This window comes from Fringilla coelebs, assembly GCF_963513975.1.
Source record: "Fringilla coelebs genome assembly, chromosome: 1".
Taxonomy (NCBI): Eukaryota; Metazoa; Chordata; class Aves; order Passeriformes; family Fringillidae; genus Fringilla; species Fringilla coelebs.
Genome location: NC_140028.1, coordinates 151,756,774 through 151,770,770, shown reverse-complemented (window position 1 = coordinate 151,770,770; position 13,997 = coordinate 151,756,774).

Genomic DNA, 13,997 nt, shown 5'->3' with positions numbered 1-13,997 from the left:
GTTTCCAGTTAGGTCACCCAGGATTATCCACTAAAAAGAGATATAAAGGAGAAACATGGAATAAATCCCAGAGGAGTGATTGTGTCAGCTAAACCACTTTAAATGCCGCAGTTTTCCTTGTCCTGGAAAGATTCCATTGAGGCCAGAAGGGAATATTTGGATAATTGGGTCTTGTCTCCTGGAGCAACTCCTTCCTTTCAGCTCCTCTTCTCGCCACTCCCGTTCCCAGCCCGTCTCTCCTTCCGTGACATTCCCTGGAAAGACACACCCAAGATTAGTTAATCTCCATCAAAACTCCATTATTCAGGAAAAAACACACACATCCCCTGTCAGGATCCATGGAAAGTCTGACCGAGGTGGCCGTGGCCACCCACGAGCCTCCAGGGCTCGCTCAAAAACACCTCCAGCCTTATTTTTTGTTGTTATCTTGGAAACCAATCCCAAACTTTTTTCTGGGACACCTTTTGTTGTCTTTTCCCACTCAGAGGAGGCTGGGATTGACGCTGAGGAGGGATTTATCCCACGTGGCTGCTCCTCATGGCACCTTCCCAGGAAAAAGCCAGTGGCATTGTTCAATCCATCCTTGTTTGAGTTGCAATTGGACCTGAGGGTTTGAGCAGCAGCAGGGGCTGCTTTTGGATAGGTGTTGAACAAAATCATGGAAATAAAAAAGATTCCTGCTGGGAATAATTTACAATTTAATAACAAATGCTGGGAATAAGGTTTAAAATCACAAAACTTTTCAAGTTTTTTTTTAATTGGAACTATTTATTGCAGAGCTGAATAAAGTTTAGGAAATGCTTCCCTCATTTTTAGCTAGTTCATAGCAGCAAATCCCAATTTTTCTCCCTTTCCTAAAGGAATGAGTTTGTGTTGTGCATCTTTTGCACACATTTCAGTGTGAAAAAAATCAATATACAACTATTGTGCCAAATATGCCTTGTGGGGTTTTTTATTTCATGGAATTGTCCAGGATCACCAGGACAAAATACTGGGAAATATATTGCAGGTGATGCTTTAAATCACTCCCAGGAATATGGATTTTTTAATCTAAAATAAATTATTTTAGGGATAAATGAGGCATCAGACAGATTAAGATAAGCTCAAGTGCCTGATTCAAGCCCACACTACATGTGGCAATGGATAAAATGCTAATTTTTCAAAGATCTAGCCAGGAATTTGGGATAATGATAGATTTTTTTAATCTGTTTTGCCTATTTACAAGTATGGTTTTCTGAAAATATTTCAGTGAATTAATTAAATCATTGGGTCTTATTTTTATCAAGGTGATAAACTTGAAAATATTCAGTTGGCCTCTAAAAAAATGAAATTCACAATTTTTTTTCCATATAATTTGAGAATATATGAATAAAAATATTCCGAGAAACTTTGGGATGATTCCCATGAATATTTTGTCTGTTGGGATTTCTTCGGTGCCATTCCAAGAACCTGTTGGGATGAAAACCACAGGAAAGGCAGCAAAAGGAACAGAGATTATTTACGATGGATTAGGATGGATTCCCCTTCAGGCAGGGGAAGCTCTGTGGATGGAGCAGCTCCATGAAAAGTGAATGCTGGGGCAGAGGAACTTCTTAATTTCTAATGCACAATTCCCTGTGGTGAGGAAGAAAAAGAAAAACCCCAGAATCCCAAAATGGTTTGGGACCTCAAGCTCACATTGTTCCAACCCCTGTCAGGGACAGGGATGTCATTCCTTGGATCAGGTTCCAAGTCCTGTCCAACCTGGTGCTGAGAACTTCCAGAGCTGGGTCATCCACAGCCTCTCTGGAACCTTCCTGCCATCTTCCAGCAGCTTTGGGAAAAGGGCTTCCCAAAATTTTGCTCCAGAGGTGGGATATTCACAGGATAATTGCAATAATTCCATCTCCATAAATCCCTAATTTCCCACGGCAATTCCCATGCTTGCCCTGCTGTCCAAGCACAAAACACCTCACTCAGCTCTGCTCTGCCAGGATTCCAGGAGTTTTCCAGTGAGAGATGAGCTGAGCCATCCATTCCCTTGGACAGGGAGGGACAGAAGGAGGCAGCTTGGAGGGCTGGAGATGTCGTTATGGAGCGTGACACGGCGCAGAGCACCACGACTCCATCAGAAAGGTGCATAAGAAGGATTTATTATAGCAACTCAGCTGGCCTGCAAGCAAAGCTGAGCTAATAGAAGAAATAACAATTGATGATTTTCGAGTGTATCCATAGCAAGGAAGAAGACAAGGCTGTCAGCATGGAAAGAGAAAAGATACATGAACATTTTTGTAAGCTAGACTACGTGCATGAGTAGATGTGTAAACGTGCCTTATTACATTTCTGTGAAACTTTTGCCAATGATATTGACGATTATTGCTGTGCACCAATGAATAGAATACGTTATTGTGATGTACATAATGACTGAAGATAACACATTGTTAAGAGTGTATACGCTGGAGAACACACAGAATAAAAACTTTTTTTTCTGATTGGACCCTGGTCACGTGTGTGTCAGGTCTGGCCTAACGGTGACACATTTCCTTGGACAAGGAGGGACGGAAGGAGGCACCTTGGAGGGCTGGAGATGTCTTTATGGAGTGTGACACGGCACAGAGCACCACAACTCCATCAGAAAGGCGCATAAGAAGGATTTATTACATTCATTACAGCAACATGTTGCTTTTCTAGTTTTTCAAGATATTTACATTTACTTAACAGGCACATTCACTGCCTGTTGGTCACGACAAAGAAACAAAGCTCTCAACAGGTGAAAAGGAGCCACGTCACTCTGTGAGCCAGCTAGAGTCTGTGTCTTTCAACTTTCTCTCTTCCATCACGTTGTCATGGGGATAGCCTTGGTGTCTTCCTCGAGAGAGATACGGGGCTTTCCTTGTCTTCAGGAAGCCTTTGCTGGCTCACAAGAACAGCACAGAATGCCTTTCCTATATGGAATTACCGAATTCCCAAGGGTGTGTGGTCCAGCTCAGCTGAAAGGGTGCAGCTGTAGGGTTCTGTCCTCCTGAAAATCCATGGAATTGCTTGATCCTGACAAAGCAGTGGCATAATATAACCTCATCCCACTAAAAAGTCATGGGAATAAGGCTCCAGTCTTTGGCTCCTCAGCTGGAAAAGCAACGGCTGCTCACCAAGAATTTATGGTGGGAAATTTGAAAATTTCCCTTTCCAGGCAGCATCCTGAAAATGAACAGAATTGAACAGAAGTTTTTACTCTAATTACAAACACTCTCCTCTTTTAGAAGTTTCTTTATGAAAGGAAATCAAGGAAAATATTCCTTAAAAATAAAATTTTGCTATGAAATATTTCCCACTCAACTTTTTGAGTCAAAGTGAAACAAAGTCCATTCTTTAGCTTCAAAAACCAATTTTTTTAAGGGATAATTTTAGCTTGGATTAAGGAAAACTGACTTGTCATCCCTAAAATTCTATGGAGCAGCTCCATGAGATTCATGGAAAAGTGGATGCTCAGGCAGAGGAACTTCTTAATTTCTAATGTGGTGAGGAAGAAAAAGAAATCCCAGAATCCCAAAATGGTTTGGGACCTTCAAGCTCACATCATTCCAACGACTCCTCAACAAATATTTATGGTGGGAAATTTGAAAATTTCCCTTTCCAGGCAGCATCCTGAAATGAAACAGAATTTAAGTTTTTACTCTAATTACAAACACTCGCCTCTTTTAGAAGTTTCTTTATGAAAGAAAATTAAGGAAAATATTCCTTAAAAATAAAATTCTGCTATGAATATTATTTCCCACCCAGCATTTTGAGTCAAAGTGAATGAAAGTCTGTTCTTTAGCTTCAAAATCCATTTTTTAAAGGGATAATTTTAGCTTGGATTAAGGAAAACTGACTGTCATCCCTTAAATTCCAACGCTCTTCCAGGCCATGGTGAATGGTCAGATGTTGTTACTCATTTTTCCTTTCTTCAGTGATATTTTTCCCAACTAAATGTTGGTTGAAATGTGTCTGGGAATCAAATAGGAATTCTGAGCACTGCCAGCAGCAGTAAGAGTTTGGGATTTGTTGGACGGATGGTGATGTAACATTTGGTGAGTGGATAAATTCATTTTATGGATAAAGATAAACAAAAAACCAAAAAACTTTAATTCTGTGGATGAGTTTTACTTTAAAAAAGCCCAGTGTTACCCTGACTTGGAAAAAAGGATTATCTTGACTTATTCCCATTCTAGGAATTATTACCATAATTTATTCTCTAACTCTCCAAAATGTCCAATGAATTTTATACAGTGGTAGAGCCATCCCAGCTCCCATTTTTAGGCTAAAAAGCATTTTTAAACCGTTTTCAACATTTATTTTTCATCAGAGAATGTTGCTGTCACTCTACTTTAAAAAGCTTTCAATGGCCACTAAGAAACATGAAATCCTTGGGAACAGGGGGAATGCATAGAATGGCAAATATTTCATACACAGAGTTATATTTTTATAAAACTGTGAGTATTTAAATCAAAATTTTAGCTGGAAACTGCAGATCCCTTCCTCAAAATCTGCAGAGTAGATGCAACAAGCCTTGGGAATGACAGAAAAATCAAGGTGAGCTCATCCTAAACTTGTTCCAACTTTATCCATATTAAATATTTTGTGTGCCTGACTTGCAAAAAACCATTGCCTTATTCCCATGAGAGTTATTCCCATAATTCCTTGCCTTATTCTCCAACTCTCCAAAATCTACCATGAATTTTATAGAATGGTAGAGCCATCCCAGGTCCAATCTTTAAGCTAAAAAACATTTTAAAAACTTCTTTTCATGAGAACAGACTGCTGTCAGTTTGTTTTAAAAAGACTTTCAATGGTCAGTAAGGAACATGAAGTCTTTGGGAACGGAGGGAATTCATGGGATGGTAAAAATTCAACAGTTTTGCATTTATAAAATTGGGAGGATTTAATCAAAATTTTAGCTGGAAGCTGCAGATCCCTTCCTTAAAATCAGCAGAATGGAGGCAACAAGCCTTGGGAATGACAGAAAAATAATTTCAAAGGTTTCAGTATGGAACATGAAATCTTTGGGAACAGGGGGAATGTATGGAATAGCAAATATTTCATACACATTTTCATAAAATTGTGAGCATTTAAGCAAAAAATTTTAGCTAGAAGCTACAGATCCCTTAAAAGTTACAAACTGGATGCAACAAGCCTTGGGAATGACAGAAAAATTGAGGTGAGCTCATCCTAAACTTGTTCCGACTTCATCCATATTAAATCTTTTGTGTCCTGGAGCTCCAGACAGACAGACATGGATACAATTCCAGCTCTTCCCTGACTGGGTTGTGAGGCTGAGCTACACCAAGGGTGATGTCAAGGTTGTCAAGGTTCTTTTGCACTGTGTCACAGTCATGGAGAACTTTTTCCTTCCGAAATTTATTCCCATCCCACGTGGGAGATCCAAACTCCCGCGATCCGATGGGATTCTGGAGATGTGGGAATGAACATTCCTGCTCTGGTCTGGGCTACATCCATCACACACAAAGCATCAGGAAAAGAGGTGTGAAAAAATAATGGAAGAACTTTCCCTTCTGAAATTTATTCCCATCCCATGTGGGAGATCCAAACTCCCGCAATCCGATGGGATACACGGAATCCGCGATCCAGTGGGAGACGTGGGAGTGAGCCTTCCTGCCCTGCTCTGGGCTGCATCCACCACACACAAAGCATCAGGAAAAGAGGTCTAAAAAAATAAAGGAAGAACGAGAGGGGATTTTGCAGGCCACAGAGAACTCACACCAAATAATTATGGATGGTATTTAAGGAAAACACGGCTCCGATTTAATGCCGTGGGAGGAATATTCCAACATGGGTGGGATAATGGAAAACCCTGCCTAGGATTAGATACTTTAAACAAGAGTGAATTAATCAAGCAATTAGTCTGCAACAGGCTTAAAATGTCCTGCTGTGACTGGGACCATCTGGATCGAGGCATCAAGGAGCAAAGTGGAGAAGCAGCAAGTTAAAAATGCAGAAAGTAACTCCTAAATTTTGCAAAACACAGGGGAACAAACAGTGTAGAATCCCAGAAGGGTTTGGGTTAGAAGGCACCTTGAAAATCATCTCATTCCGACCCCCTGCCATGAGCAGGGACATGTCTGTGGTGGAGGTGTGGAAAATACCCCAGAAATCACAGTTCCATGAAAAAAAACACCAAATCCAGGTGCTCATGGAGATCTAAGTCTGGGAATCTGCTCTTTTTGGGACGAGCTCCAAGGCTTTAGTCATTAGGAATGACTAAATTAAAATGTGATCTTAGTTTGAGAGGCTTCAGAGGAGTTGGAGACCAGAATTTATTGTTGCTAATTGCAAGAGTTTAAAATTAAGGTTTTTAAGCCTAATTTGGGCACAGTTTTTTTCTTCTCTCTAGAGATCACCTCAGTTAAAATAGTTTAAACACATCTGGTTAGGATGAGAATTGCCCCACCTTAAGAGCCCTAAACTTGGAATTTTGGCCCAGTTCTAAACCTTATTCTTTGAATAATCCACCTTTAAAACTTCAATCACCTTGGAGCTCATTGCAGGGAAATACTGTTTGCACTTTGTGTTGGGGTTGAGAATTTCTCATCAATGATTTGGAGCTCTGTCATCTCTGCCCCAGAGAAAGCTCACCCCCAGCAGGACATTTAAACCCCTGGCTGAATTGAAACACTTGAGAAGTCAAAAAAAATCCCCCTGGAAAATTGAAATGCTTAATCATTCATGCTATTTTCCGTGTCAGTTTAGATGAAAGCCACACTGCCTGTAAGGGAAAGGTTTCATCAGGGATAGCTGTATGAAAAGGGGTCCTCAAAGGCAGCAGGAGCTCAAAAGATATAAACAAATTATTGCAACCTGATTTTATCTGTTAGTCAATGAAATTGTAAATTTCCTTCTCAGTAGGTCAGAACAGAGTTTAACTGATCTGGAGCTTTAAAATAGCAAAACATGAGGAGTTTTTTTGCTGTATTTTTGATTTCATTTTGACTTTTCATCTCCACTGCTCTAATTAGCACTTCAAGACGTGATGTGATCATGACTTGCATCTCCTGACAGGATCCTGTCTCCAGCTCTAAATCCTTTTGGCTGCATAAGACCAACAGGGAATGGATCCCTGGATCTTGATCCCTCTTCAACCATAACCACGAGCTGGTTTGTAAAGTGAAAGCTGGGCTAAAATCACACCAAGATCTTTTCCCTAAAAGTTCAAGTCGTTGTGTTCCAGGGCACAAAAACTTCTCTTTCAGTTTTAACTTTCATGCTCACCACAGCTGTGACTTCATCAGGCTTTGAAAAAAGCCCTGATCAACCTTGACATGATTTCATCAGTGATGTCCCTGCTCATTTCATTGTGCTTGGAATAAAAGACCTTTACAGGTCCCTTCCAACCCAAACCACTCCATGGGTCTGTTTCCAAAGGATTCCATAATTCAGTGATTCCCTGCACCAGCACCGATTGCCAGGCTGAGATAATTAAATTAGGATAATTAAATGAGGGAAAACAACTTTATGTCAGCACAGAGGTGGCACAGCAGGGCCATTGGAACAGCCCCAAAAGTCCCACCATCTCCCTCTGAAGGAAGGTTTGTTTTTCCCTGGATTTTCGCCCTGCCATTATCTCTTGGCTGTTTCTGTGAGGAAAATGTCTCTGTTAAAGGCACTTTGTGGAGCTGAAAGAAGGTGATGGTTCTCAGCCTGGAAAAAATCCCACGAAGCCAATGATTCTATTCCCAAAATAGCCCCCAGGAGCTGCTGTGCAATGGATTACTCAGCATTTTAAACAGAATCCTTTTCACAGGAAAGGAAGCTCCAGTAAATCCAGCAGCCCCTCTTCCCTGAAAGTTTATGCTAAACCAAACTCCCCGCTGCACACACCAGAATTCCTGGGATTGCCTCGTGCAGGGGATCAGACATTTTGGGAGATAAAGTTCCCAGAGCTGCAGTCTCTGATACAATCAAGCCTTTTTCCATGAGTTTGTTGGTGCAGAAGAGCTGAGTCCTGGCTGTACTGACCCATCCAAGAATAGCTTCCAGAGGATGGGAGGAGTGAAAACCTGGCAAAAATGGCTTTTATGTCACTCATCCCCCATGGCTGTGGCAGCAAGGGACATGTCAGGACAAGTGCCAAGCACCACAAACCTGCTCACGGCTCTGTCTGGGTGAAAATCTATTTTTTGCTGCAGATGAGAGATGTTAGGGCAGGCCTGGGATGCAGGGCTGTTTCAGCACAGAGTCAGGAACAGGATCCACCTTTTTTTTTTTGCCACATCATCATTACAGGCCACTGGAAAGGGGCTGGAATGTGTCCAGTGGGAAAGGAGTTGGGGGTTTTGGTCAAAAAGACTGAACACAAGCCCAGGTGTGCCCAGGTGGCCAAAAATGCCAAAGACATCCTGGTTTGTAGGAGAAACAGCAGGAGAAGGGATTTTCCCCCTGTGCTGGGCAGGGCTGAGGCCACACCTCAAATCCTGGGCTCAGTTTTGGGTTCCCCACGAGCAGAAGGACATTGAGGGGCTGGAGCCCATCCAGAGAAGGGAACAGAGCTGGGAAGGGGCTGGAGAACTCCTGAGGGAGCTGGGAAGGGGCTCAGCCTGGAGAAAAGGAGGCTCAGGAGGGACCTTGTGGCTCTGCACAGCTCCTGCCAGGAAGGTGGAGCTGCAGGTTGAGCTCTTTTCCCAAGGGACAAGGGACAGGATGAGAGGAAATGACCTGAAGTTGCACCAGGGGAGGCTTAGGTTGGACATGAAGGAAAATTTCTTCGTGGAAAGGGTTGTCCAGCCCTGGCACAGCTGCCCAGGGAAATGGTGGAGTCCCCAGTCCTGGAAGTGTTCAAAAATGTGTTGCTGTGGCACCTTGAGGAAATGGATTAGTGGTGACCATGGTGGTGGTGGCTGATCATTTGATTTGATGATCCTAAAGGTCTTTTCCAACCTAAAAGATTCCATGATTCCGTGTGCTGGGTGTGGATGAGATGAACACTCCCCTCAGTTGCTTCCAGAGTGTTTCTGAGGAGAAGCACCAACCTCATAAACACGAACCCAAACAATATCCATGATTTTCTTCACCTGCAACCCAGTTCCCACGTTTCTTTCACAGTGAGCCGCTGCAAATCTACTCTGCTCACATTTGCAGACATTTTAATATAATATCCCACTTATCCAAACATTTTAAGACAGTATTTTCATAGTTCTTGTGGCAAACAAGGGCACGGAATTCTACAATGGGGAGCAGAGGCAAAAGGAAATGGGACTCTTCAGTTTTCACCGAGTTTGGAGTTTGGATTGAGGCCCCAGGACCTGAATTAACCTATCTGGAATGATTTTGCCTAAATTAGGAATTTGGTGGCTTCTCCACAGATGGATTGGGGAGGCATGTTCTGATTCATCCAGAGATCTGTGACTCTATTTCAATTCAAGAGAAATTCTGATACAACTTGAGGAATTTGAATTCAGGTGAGACCGGTGTGATTCTTGCACGGTGATTTTTCATAACTTTTGTCATTTTTCAGCACTGTTTCAAGAAAATCTCTATTCAACTTCAACATCTCTAAGAATTCTTGCAGTAAATCAGAGATCTTGTGCAAGAATTCAGCTTTGAGGAAAAAATAAATGTTTGAAGTCATACATCAAAGTAGAATTCTGAGTATAAATGGGGGTAAAATCCAACTTCTCCATAGCTGCAATATGAAATTATTTTCTCTTTTTTTCCATGCTTTAACTCCATCTGATTTTTATTTCTGCTAAAAAAAACCACCCCAAATATTGGTTTTAATAACAGAAATCTTCATTAACCAACTCACCATGTGATTCAGTCCTGCTGCCTGAATGAGTTAGAAATCCTGTGAGCAAGAAGGGAATGATTATTAATAAATGAACTAATAATAATACATAAAAATAACCCCCCAAATGAATCCCAATAAACATATTAACCTTTGAAATGTAAATAACCAGACTTTCTCTGGAGTTTACTGAGCTGCTCGTCCTGGTCAGGCAAAAATTGTGAGCCTGGCCCAGCCCAAGGTGTGATCTGAAGCCCTGGTGCACAGATCACACCCCATGGGCTGGGTGTTCCCATTTCCCTCGGGCAAAAATGAGGGAAGGGATTGTCCAGAGCTCCATTCCACCCCAGCAGGGAGCAGGGATGCAGCCATGGGATGGAATCAGGCACCAGGAGCAGAACCCAGTGGAGTTCCATTGCAGAGCCCTCTGTCAGGAGATGGAATCGAGGGCTTTGCCTTTCCAGGCCTGACTGACTCACTGCATCTGGAAAAAGCAGCTCTTGTTCCTGTGCCTGTGTTTACAGCCTTTATTTTGGAGCTCCAGGCTCAGTTCTCCTGCTCTTTCATGGTCCTGTCCCACCCAAGCAAGCTGGAATTCAGTCTGGTGGCTCGGCTTTCGCATCACCTCCAGCCTGGGAGGGAGAAACATCAGCCCTCACTTTTTGGGTGGGCTTAGGCTGGCCCAATTTGGTGTTTTCTTGCACAATTCTGGCCCTAAGAGACTCAGACAGTCTGATGAGTGTCACTGGAGAACGGGGAAAACGCAAACATGCTATGGATCCTTAAAACCCTGCGTTTTGAGAGGGATGTTGGCCTGTAAGGCGAGGTGGGTGTGACAGGGAGGGGGAGAGGAATGAAAACGAGCTCAGATGGGTGTGTTGGTCCCAAACCTTAAACAAACAGCAGGAGCTGATGGAATGCAGTCACCCTTCATGTTCCTGCAGCGCAGGATCTCCGGCATCCCCAAGCCAAGAAGACACACAACAAGCTTTGCTCTGCGGGAAGAAACTCCAGGGAAACTTTCCAGAAATTTGCTTCATGTCTCTCAACAGGTTTGGGAGGAATATCCAGGAATAACAAGCCCTACAAATGCCAAGCACTTAAAACTTTAATGCTCACATTAAACCCTCTGAGCCCATTAATTGCTGGTTCTTTCATGACAGTGGAGCTGTTCTTCATCTCCTCCACACAGAGAAAACGCTTGTGCTCCTCCACTTTAATCCCTGAAACGTGGCAAAAGAAAATGTTGTTGCCTTTCCCCATTTTCCCTTCTGGGATCTCGCTGGAAATTGTGTCCTACGCCTCTCTGATCAGAGAACTTGTGTTCCTTCCAACCCTTCCTGGGGAGCACAAGCTCAGCTTGAGGCAATTCCTGGGTTTAATTCCAGAGGTCACTCCTCCAGTTCCCAGAGTGCCACCAGGAATGGTGGCTGTTGGTGCGATGCCAAGCTGGAAAATAATTCCAGGAAGGCAGCAAAGAGGCAGAGCTTTGGTTCTCCAGCTGTCCTCGGCCCAAAAAATGAACTTCCCATCGTGATGTACAAATTAATTGAACTGCAGGAGCCAATTAATTTTTGGCCGGTGTCTTGAGAAGCTGTTAAGCACAATGTGAAATCTCACATTTTTGTGAGATTTGGGGTGCCACATTGTGCAGAATATGGGAATTCATAAGATTGGCAAGATTTTTTTCTTTTCTTTTGGAAAACTGGGAACCTCATGGAAGTTATAAGTCTCATTTACCGCTTTAGGTCACGCAAACATGAGGTAGAACAGAAAAAAATTATAATAAAATAAAATAAAATAAAATAAAATAAAATAAAATAAAATAAAAATGAAATGAAATGAAATGAAATGAAATAAAATGAAATAAAATAAAGTAAAATAAAATAAAATAAAATAAAATAAAATAAAATAAAATAAAATAAAATAAAATAAAATAAAATAAAATAAAATAAAATAAAATAAAATAAAAATGAAATGAAATGAAATGAAATGAAATAAAATAAAGTAAAATGAAATGAAATAAAATAAAATAAAATAAAATAAAATAAAATAAAGTAAAATAAAATAAAGTAAAATAAAATAAATAAAATAAAATAAAATAAAATAAAATAAAATAAAATAAAATAAAATAAAATAAAATAAAATAAAATAAAATAAAATAAAATAAAATAAAATACAATACACAGGATTTAGAGAAAGAGATCCTCAGGCTTTAGTGAGCATCAGGTTTTGTGGAACATTCTTGTGAATTCTTGAGAATGTTAAATAAGAGGAATTCATAGAATTGTGGAATGGTTTGGGTTGGAAGGGACCTTGAAGATGCTCCAGTTCCACCCCTGCTGTGTGCAGGGACACCTCCCACCCGTGGAATTTCCCCCAGGCTCATCCACAGCCTCACTGCAGGTCCTGCTTCGTCCCCTGCACTGGGGAGCAGAGCCAGAAAAACAGGAGGAGCCTGGAAAATCCTCTGGAATCCCAAATCTCTGATATCCCATGGCTTCAAACCACCCTCCTGCAGGGGAAGAACAGAGTTTGGCTTGTCTGTGCTTCTTCACGGGCAACTTCTTCACAGGCCTGACATCATCTGGCGTTCCATGAAATCCGTGGACCATGGGATCACTCTCCTTTCTTGCAGGTGACAACAGACATGTTCCTGGTGGGTAATGTGTTTAATTAATATATCTGTCATTACAGCCAGACATTCTGTTGGGTTTGGCTCTTGGGAGGTGCAGGATTGGGGAGGTTTTAAAAATACCTGGGAACTCCTGACCCCTGGAGATGTTGCCTCCAGGGATTTGGGGAGTTTTTGGTTTTTCTGGAGCCATCTCTGAACCATTTAACAGCATCTCCTGCTGATTTTCCCTCTGGCACAAACCATCAGGGAGACAAAAAGGCAGTGTTCAATGCTGCCTCTGGAGAGGGCTTTCCCAAAATAAATGAAATAAAGGGTTTAATTTATTTTGATTTTTAATCCAGGACCACTCAATTTATACTAAAAGAAAATAAAAGTGAAATATTAAAGAAAAAAAAAAGTCTGTGGATGCTTATTGGGGAAAAACAGCAACCTGCTGCCATTTGGTAGAGGGAAGACTTGAAACTTAAATTATCTTTGTCCTCCACAGATCACTGCTCATTTCCTAAGGACCCTAATAAGCCAAAATCTTAAACTCTGTAAAATGGGAATGTTCTCCTTCTCACACTGTAGCAAAATTGAGATGATTTTGGGAAGATGAGCATCAAAATTTGAACAACTTCACCTCATTCACTGCCTGGATATCAGAATATCCCAAGATATGGAATAAAAGGGGAAAATCTAGGAAAGCTTTGGCCCTTCCCCTTCATGCTCCCAGGCACTAAGGAAGGGCTTTTTGTGTAAATCAAGCCCCAAAACTGTTCCTGCTCATGGTGAGGTCATGGGGTGCTCCACATCCTCAGAGAGGAAATGACTCAGCCGGTGCCAACCAGGGAATTTCATCCAGGATTCACACTCTGGCTACGGGATAAAAGGGATGACCTGGGGATAGCCTGAAGCCACCATCATCTTAAGAGCAGAAAAAATGGAGCATCAGGGAATAAAAGGCCAAGGAAACGTGGAAAGAAATAGAAAATGTGGGAAGGGGACACAAATAAGCTCAAGATGTACAACCAGGGCCAGACCAGTCTTATTCCATGTTTCCCTGTCTCTGATCCTTCTCTGCTTTGCTTTTTGGATAAATCACCTAAAATTATGTGAGACATAGATATGAAAATCCATCATCCCCTGTGTCCTTGTCATCTGTGTGTGTAAAGAATCCCAGAATGTTTTTAGGTTGGAAGGGACCTTGAGGATCACACATTCCACTCTCCCAGGCTGCTCCAACCTGGCCTGGGGATTCCACAGCCTCCCTGGACAACCTGTGGTACCAGGAATATTCAAACACTCAAATCATCCCTAAATTGGGAGGATGCCGAAAGTCTTAAGTTCCTTTTATAGACTGTTCCAACCACTTAATAAATTCCAGCACAGATGTGGTCCCACAGATTAATTATTTTACAAATACATTCAGGTCACGTATTTGGACAAGAAAACCATGTTTGAGGACAAGCTACAAACCACCAAGGCTTTCATTCCAGCCTACAGCAGTCTTAGATTTCTTTAGCCTTCCATGAAATATCCCTCGTTAATGACTGCTCAGATCAACAGCCTGGTGTGACTCAGTTCTAAAGAAACACGGATTAAATTCCAGGCTGGCCCAAG